This window comes from Neofelis nebulosa, chromosome 15 (genome assembly GCF_028018385.1).
Source record: "Neofelis nebulosa isolate mNeoNeb1 chromosome 15, mNeoNeb1.pri, whole genome shotgun sequence".
Lineage (NCBI taxonomy): Eukaryota > Metazoa > Chordata > Mammalia > Carnivora > Felidae > Neofelis > Neofelis nebulosa.
Window position 1 is genome coordinate 63,454,565 of NC_080796.1, and position 8,569 is coordinate 63,463,133.

Below are 8,569 nucleotides of genomic sequence, written 5' to 3' on the forward strand. Positions count from 1 at the left end.
TGTTGACAGGCAGGGAAGTGTCCACCTTAGAAAGCCTTCGAGAACTTTTCTCCCCAGGACTTCAGGGAGCCCATACTGTAATAACAAGATCCAGGTTTTATGTTTTTAACAACACGGTGACAGGAAAAAGTCTTTCTGGCATCTCAGGTATTCTCCTTCCTGCCCTTGTATTCTGTTCACTTCCTTCATTCCAACCACCAAACAGCTCCTCAGATGGAGACAGTGAGGAGACCTCCCTTATGCCCTTCCCAAATCCGTATGATCAATCTCCCCCCCCCCCACCGCCCCGCTCATACATGCACACACACACACACACACACACACAGACATACACACACACACACACACACACACACACACACACACAAGGAGAACTATGTAGGCAACTTTCTATTTTAGTTTGGAGCTCCTCCTTAAGAAGATCCTAAAACACAAAATCAAATGTAATAGTTTATTTGAGAGGAAATCCCAAGAAACACTGTCAGGGGAATGAGGAAGTGAGATGGGGAGGGGAAGACAGCCAGTTATAGGTTTGTTATCAAGTAAGTCATCGCTGCGGACAATTAGGGCTTAACCCCCCTGCCGTCTCTGGGAGCCAGTGCAGAAAATGCACCTCCCGGTCATGCCACCAGCTGAGTAGTGATGGGGTTGAGCTATTTATACACTAAAGCCCAGCAGTCATCGATTGAGTCGATGCCGCCTTTAACAAGCTGAGTCTAGTGAGGGAGACAGAAACATAAACAGTATAAACTCCTCGAAGGCTGCTCTGTGTCTTATTCAGCCTTAATCTCAGCCTGACATAGGGTGGCTTCCTGACACCCAGAGCCTCTTATGCTGAAAGCAAAGCAGGAGCCCAAAGCGAGATCCAGCGACCCAAGAGAGACTTCAGGCAAAGATACGCAGATACGCTTTGGGAAGCTGGCCGTCATGCACCGAAGCGGTAAGACTAAGGGTGGGACACAAAGAGTCGCTTTCCTAAGGTATTACAGCATCACTTAGCAAGCACTGACTAACATATTTAGTGGAGCATGCCCACCAGATACTCATGGGCTCACCCACGTTTCCCAGCCATGTAGCCAAAAGACTGTGAACAGAAGTGACATGCATCATTTCCAGGCAAAAGCATTTATGAGTCAGTGTGCAACCCTTTCACCCTCCCTTCCCCTAGAAGAGCAAGCCCAAAGCTATACATTCCAGGGTAGCTACAGGATGCGGTCATACTGGATCCTGGTGTTACCACTGGGAAAGGAGCTGATCTAGAAGGCAGCGGGATCCCCAGCCAGCTCTGTGGAAAAGAGAAACAAACCTATATGTGTTCAGCCTCTGAGATTTCCAGGGTTATTTGTTACTGCCACATAGCTTAACTGAACCTGTCTAATATGTCAAGATCTTTTGTCCTGATTTCAATTTTATGTATTCGTTCAACAACTAATTACAAAGACATGAACTGACATGTGATTACTTTGTCCCAGGCAATATTTTTGGTGCTGGGGAAATAGCAGTGAACAAAAGGACAAAAAAAAATGTCTGCCTTTATGGATGATCATAGATACTAGTGAGAAGTCCCTCTTGCCATAAAGGAAAAAAGTTTGTTTCTCTTCACAGTAGTTGTAAGAGGTGCAATAGGAAATAAGCATCTAGAGGGAAAGATGTTCTGGTATTTTGATAGGAGGAAATCCGTCAGTTGATATGCGGGAGGCAAGGCTGTTAGAGAACAAGAAAGGAAAATCTCAAGGCGAACTGCTTTTTGCATACTGTTTCAACATTTGTTAAATACCCATCATGGACCAGGCTTGATGCTGGATGGCAGAGATCAGAAGATAACTGAGAATAACACCGTGCTTCCCAAGCTGAGTCTAGTGAAGGGAGAGAAATATACACCACGTATAAATTCCTCAATGGCTGCTTTGTGTATTATTAAACTTTGAATCTCGGCCTGACATATGGTGATGCCCAATAAACGTTTATGAAATCTACTAATGATGACATACTATTGTTTCACTTGACCTGAAAAAAAAAAAAAACGGCATTAAAAGAACAAACCAACCCACATCTCTGCATATCCTTGCCCTCAGCTTTGCAGAGCAGTCCTAACGAGACCAGGGCTGTGACTTCCTACGTCAGTCCCGGAGTTCATGGCACATGGCTCTGCAGTCAGCTGAAAGCAGTCAGCTGAAAGATTGGGCTCTGGGGATATGAGCATCAAAGGCCTAACAGCTGTTCAGAGCTCAACATGAACTTGAAAGCTGGACACAATAATCCATAAGATGGAATGTTAGCCCCCGGGACTAAAACTCAATCAGCAACGTTCCATTTGAGGCATGTCCCGTCTACATACATCACTGCAAATCCCAGCACTGCGTTGCAAGGACTTGCGAACATTTCAAGAAACTAATACCTCTAGCATTGCCCCAGTTTTAGAGAGAAGTAGAGGTGCTGTGTGCATCCAGAAAAGAAGTCAGACTGGCGCGTTTGTTATGTCTCGGGATCCCTTGTTGCCATATTCTCACCTCCAGAGATATTCTCTGCCATCCACACGCCTCTGTCCTGCCGGGACTCTCTTGGTTTCTGTAATAGGTAAGCAGATCCCGGGGAGAGTCTCTGGCAGATTGTGCTTTGGGGGAACTGCCAAGCTCCAGAGCTACAACATCTTTTATGAATTACCACAATCAAAATAAATCAAAGTTGTAGAAACGTGTAAACATTTACCATTGAACAACACAACTTACAGCAAAGTTGTTCTTCCCCCTGAAAACAGGGCACCCTCAACCTCTTCTTTTCCAGGAAACGTGACAGGTTCAGGAAATCTCCGACCTAGGAGTCACCGCTCATCCAGGGGTCTGTGAAGAAGGTGAGCACTAACGCCCCCTGATGGACCCCGTCCATTACCCAGATGGTCTGCGGTGTATCCCCTCTGGCCATCCTTGTACTCACTGGCCCCCATTTCTTGATGACTGTTTCACTGCTGGCAGATGAGCTCTATTCAAGATACAGAATACCTGTAGGGGCCTGCTCCGGGTCACCAGCCCCTTTTACCCTCAGGTGAATTCCTCTTACTTAGCTAACAGCGCTGTCTAGCCAGTAAAAAGCTCTGTGAAATCGAATCCAACGCACTGTAAAGCTTAAGCCACCTCTTTCTGCTGGATATACAGCCTACCCTGTATCTTACCCCAACAATTGGAAATCATCTTCCCTGACCCACTCATAAAGCATCAGAAACCAGTTGCTTCTCACCACTAGTCGTCTATTTTTGGAAATAACTGCAAAGCGAGCATATGGTCAGTCACAGTTCTGACTCTTTAAAACAACGCCTGTTGAGTTTTCATCTTCTCCCCTCCTCCCCTCACCCCTCCCCCACCCCCGCACCCAATGACCTGATGCTCTTTCTTGGCCACCCACCCCCTCCCGTGACTTTAGCCCTAAGGGTTGTTTTTCCTTCCTTCGTTCCCTCCCCACCCCAGATCCTTACCCTGGTACCACAGCAAACCACATCTTACCTATGTGGAATGCAGAAGAAACGTTTGCCTTTGGAGATTAAAAAGTCCTCCCGCCAATTAAGTAAACACTGGCCACACCACAGAGCTGGTATGTTATTGCAGAGTGCCGGAGAGCACAGAGCCAGAGTTTTGGGCAGAGTTGTGTCGAAAGGAACCTCAGGCTTTGGCCTGGACCCAGGGAAGAGACGAAAACGCACTATGCACACGTCAGAATGCCAACTACACCTGTATGCGTGCATGGCTACGGGGTCAGAGGACGTGATCAAACCACAGGATCTTCTTAACGAATAGCTTGTGGGATGCCCTCGCCTCCTCCCAGAGGGGATCCAGGCTGAGATCAAACACGGCGCCTTTGGAGGCTCCTCTCCAGCAACAGCAGGCCAACTCTGGGACAATGTTGTCAGTCGGGCATCTTCACAGTCCGGTGCTCCGGGAATTGCTGCACAAAAGGCCGCGAGCCAGACGGTGCCACAGGGATCAGCCAAGAGCACATCTTTCCCGAATTCTTAGGGTTGTGGCATTCTTTTTTTTTTTTTTTAACGTTTTATTTATTTTTGAGACAGAGAGAGACAGAGCATGAACAGGGGAGGGGCAGAGAGAGAGGGAGACACAGAATCGGAAACAGGCTCCAGGCTCTGAGCTGTCAGCACAGAGCCCGACGCGGGGCTCGAACTCACGGACCCCGAGATCGTGACCTGAGCCGAAGCCGGCCGCCTAACCGACTGAGCCACCCAGGCGCCCCGGGTTGTGGCATTCTTAACCACGACTGTACAACAGGACGGTGGGACCGGGGAAGGGTTACATGAGTATTTTCAGTGCACCTGCGTTTCGGTATGGACAACTGGCGACTGTCTAAGATGAAGTGTTAAGTTCAGATATGCATCGTTGAGCTAAGGCAGGCCGTTCGGAGAGGGAATGCGGCACGCCGCTCCCATTCTGTGCTGGATTTGCCTAATGGTAACAAGAAGGTCATTTCAACTCCCCTTCTCCATTTCCCCATCCTTCAATTCTTCAATAGAGCACCTGAGAGGACCAAGAAATAAGAAGGTTCCCCTGTGAAAAGTCCCCCCAGTATACCCATGGAAATTTACTCAATTATTAATATTTTTAAAAAAACACCCCACTACAAGTTTCCATTTTTCCCTGGGTTCTTAATATGGGGTTACTTTTGCCCACGGCATCCAAAGGTGAGTTAATTTTATTAAGAACATTTTGAGACAGCTAGAATGTCAGAAGTTGACACTCCCCTCCCTCCAGTCCTCCATTCCTGGTCACACTGTTAAATGGCAGCTGGCCCCAAAAGCCAACCGTGCCCTTTTTCAATATCTCAGCCATTCTGTGGATAGCATTTGTTTCCCATGGCTGCCAAGGAGACAATCTGGCTCTCATTTCCTTTGAAGAAGAGCCCGTTCTGATGAGTCAGGTCTACACTGGGAATAATTAGGTCAAATAAATGAGGCCTTCCAGCTGCCTGTGGCATCACTCAACACCCCCATGTTGCAGATAAAGGAGACAATGCTGGAACAAAAGCAGAGGTTATCTATTGTGAGTTATACCTACCTCTTGCCCAAGGGATGTTATCAAACTGTATGCAAGGTAACCATGTCTCCTCTCTTTGCGTCTGGAAAAGTGAACACTGATCCACATTGATCGTGTGCTGGTCCCACTGCCTTCCCAGCCTACGAGAGAAGGCTCCTGTCCCGTGGGGCACTGCCAACCAACTGGAAGTTCTCAAGATGCCTTATGTCACATTTGCCCTTGTGGTCTCCCCGTCACCTTATCCTGGGCTGCCACGACCACTGGCAGGAGAAAGAGGAAATTCAGTGAGGTTGGAGTCATACGCCAGCTCTTGTCAGTTAGTGTCAGTTCATCATTCAGGCAAGACTCTCGGGTAGTTTACCAGTTTGCTCAACAACCCGTACACACAGCGGATTAACCCGGGCTCAGATTAGAAATGCCAACCTGCTACCCGGATTCAGGAGCTCCCCCCTCTCCCCCAGATCTGGGTGGCAGTAAGTAGGGAACGGAGAGAAAAAACCATTATAAAATAAGCTAGCCTTTCATCCAAGAGTCTCATTACTTAGGGGGGTGAGGGGAGGAATCTTTGTTTCTCTTTCTCTCTCATCTCTCTCTTTTTCTTTAACTTTATTCAACTATTGAGCAATTATTATAATGGAAGGGCTCGCAAAGGTTGCACCATGAAATCCCACCAACCTGGGATTTCGTACCCAATGTTGATGTAGGTCACGGTCCTCCTGCAAGGGCTGATGATACATCCTACCCTACATCAGGCTGACCAGATCACGTGCTCTTTCCAAGCAGCCTGGTCTCGCAACGATCCCACCCCTGTTTAAATCGAAAGCACCATCGGAAGCAAGTAGATTATCTTGAGAGGTGCTTGGCATGTCTCCCCACGGGTTCCATTATTTTGGGTTACACCAGCTCTACAAAAAATGAGAAACTTTCTATCTCTTAAAAAGTAAAACGAGGAATTCAGCTTACATCGAAGTAGCAGGAACAAAAGTACTGCCTCCCAGCCCATCCTTCCCAGCTGGCTATGGGACTTAAGGCATCTCATGCTCACCAGATGCTACACGGTGCCTGAGGAGAAGCCCAGGGAGGACAGAACAGCTGTGAGCCTCAAAAATGAGCCCGTTTTCAACTCCGCTGGGGCAATGGACTGTCAAAGAGTGGCTCATAAAATAGCTTTTTCATTCAGTCACTCAATAACTAATTACAGAGTGACTGCTGGGTACAAGGCATTTTTCTGTCCCTGCTCCCCCGCCCCAGGTGTGAACACCAGCCCTGCAGTCCCTCCGATGTACAGCAGACGCTAAATCCAGGAGGCGGCTCAGGCACCAGAGTAATCCGCAGTTGTGGGAGGTGAGGAAGGCTGGCCCCAGGAGGCTCCGTTGAAAGCGGCAAAGTTGCTCACGATCCATAATCCAGCTCCTACACAGTCCTCCCCCATCCCCCCCACCCCCACTCCCACTCATCCTCACTTCCTCTGACATGAAATCTCCAGGTCTAGGCTGAGAGCCCTAACCCCACACTGCCTGCAGATTCACCCAAGAGAGAGAACATCACAACCCTAACTGAGGAGGAATTGCTTTTTTTTTTTTTCTAATCTCCTTGCAGCCTTTAAACAATCTCATTCACTTGCCTTGCCCTAATCTAACTTCCTCTCCCGGGATATGCCTGCAAGACTCATTACTAAGAAATGCTGGCCTCGGCCACATCATAGGCTTAAGACTCCAGCCCCTCTGCTGCCATGAGCAAACCACCTCAGCTGTTCCAAAGCGAAGCCGTATTTCACCTCTCCCAAGAGGCCAGATGGAAGCCACACTACAGATTCCAGAAGGATGGGCAGATGCGGGGTAAGAAGGGAGACTCCCTCACTGGGCCAAGGGAGCAGCCTCGGGTCCTCTGTCCTCCAAGAGTACACGGCTAGCTTTGTTCCCCTATCCCAAACGGGGTGCAGCATGGTTCATGCACGCACCAAGTTCGGTGTACCCTTCAGGTCAAGGGCGGGAGTGATGTGTGCTCCTATGTGCAGCCACTGTAGACTGGGGCTGGGCTCAGTGAGGTGAGTAGAGGGAGGCGAGGTCCAGCAAGGCCCATTAATTCATATGAGCGTTGTCTTAGCTGGCTGGACTGGAAATGAATTCATAGCCGGGCAGCCTCGGGGCCCTGCTGCTACAATCTGGGGTGGGGACCACAAAGAGTTTTCACTGCTGGTCATACAAATGGAACAAAACTTTCAAACGCAATTTCCTCCTGTTTTTTCCCCCACCCTGTGTCATCTTTAATCTGTGTTGGGGAGGATGTGAAGATCTTGGGTGGATCAACAGCACAGAGGAGAAGGAAAATCCTGTGATGTGAAATATTCTCCGCAAGAAAAGCAATTGGAGAAGTGACCACGAAGCCACTTCAGCTGTTTGTGTGCTCTCTCTCTCTCTCTCTCTCTCTCTCTCTCTCTCTCTCTCAGAATCCCTCCAGTAAATAGTTAAAGAAAAAAAAAAAAAGATGATGGCTTTGGATCGCATGTTTTTACTGGAATTGGAAGGGGTTTTATCAAGAGAAGTCCAGAACACTCCCTTCTCACCTGAAGGAGGACAACACCATCCCCCCCGCTTCGCCCCCATTACAGCACCAGCTTGGGGAAGAGAGGGGTCCTGCTCATGAGCTCTTAGCAATTCCCCTATTTGCAGACTGAAGCTCCTTTGCTCAAAAACTGATGAATACGTTTTCTTTTGTGGCATGAGAATAGGTGACCTTTTCCCCCTGAATTCCCATCCTGGGGGCCAGGGAAGAGAGCCCAGGATCCCTTCTCTTGGCCCTTGCACCGTGGGAAAGAGTATCCAGAGTTGAAAAGCCTGAGAAATGCCCTGGAACAGCTTTGAAAGTCACTCAGCGTGAGCGCTTGCCCTCTGAAAAATCATCCCCGTTGTATCGCGACAGGCACGCCTCGGGGTCTGTGACCCGGTCCCAGACACAGAGCTGATTCCCTGTGTCAGCAGATTCACACCACTTGTCTCACTTCTGAAAACAGTTTCTAAAGAATTATGTGGTGAAGTCAGTTTCCTAGGAGAATCCATCACATCTCCCCAGCAGATATTTCCACCCTTGCAAACCATTAGATAAACTTAAAGAACAAATTAGTCCTCACTGTCGGCCCCCCCAGCCCTCTCCAGGCCACCACTTAAATCATGCTACTTTCTCAGTGGATTTGAAGCAAGCTTTCAGATCGGAGCCCTCCAACCAAGAGCCCAAGGACATAACTCATAAGAACAATCGCCCAACAACTGTCTCTTCAACTTCTCCCATCTGGTATCTGCTCCCTTGTGAATGGGGCACCCACCAGCAGGAAGGGTTAGGGCTGGGGTGAGTTAAGTCTTGAAAAGAAAGGGGTGACAGAAAAGGAGCGAGATCAAAACGGTCCCAGGAGGCAAGTGTCGGTCAAGGGCTTTGAAACCCTTCAAATAGCTACTTCTGCTCTGTCTTGATTTTGTCCCACTCTCCAGTGTTACATACCTGCCACCCTAGAAACCATGAGCTCTGCGTGGCCACTG

The 8,569-nt window shown here is 48.6% G+C and overlaps 2 long non-coding RNA genes across 2 annotated transcripts; both read left to right on the forward strand.

The window, feature by feature from the left end:
• Nucleotides 1-9: 9 nt before the first annotated feature.
• On the forward strand, nucleotides 10-3,327 carry LOC131496097 (uncharacterized). The gene is made up of 3 exons (XR_009254312.1): nucleotides 10-147; nucleotides 794-940; nucleotides 2,785-3,327. It is a non-coding gene; the product is annotated as an uncharacterized LOC131496097 (long non-coding RNA).
• Nucleotides 3,328-5,608: 2,281 nt separating this feature from the next.
• Nucleotides 5,609-7,634, forward strand: LOC131496081 (uncharacterized). The gene is made up of 3 exons (XR_009254301.1): nucleotides 5,609-6,380; nucleotides 6,742-6,874; nucleotides 7,321-7,634. It is a non-coding gene; the product is annotated as an uncharacterized LOC131496081 (long non-coding RNA).
• The last annotated feature ends 935 nt before the right edge of the window (nucleotides 7,635-8,569 follow it).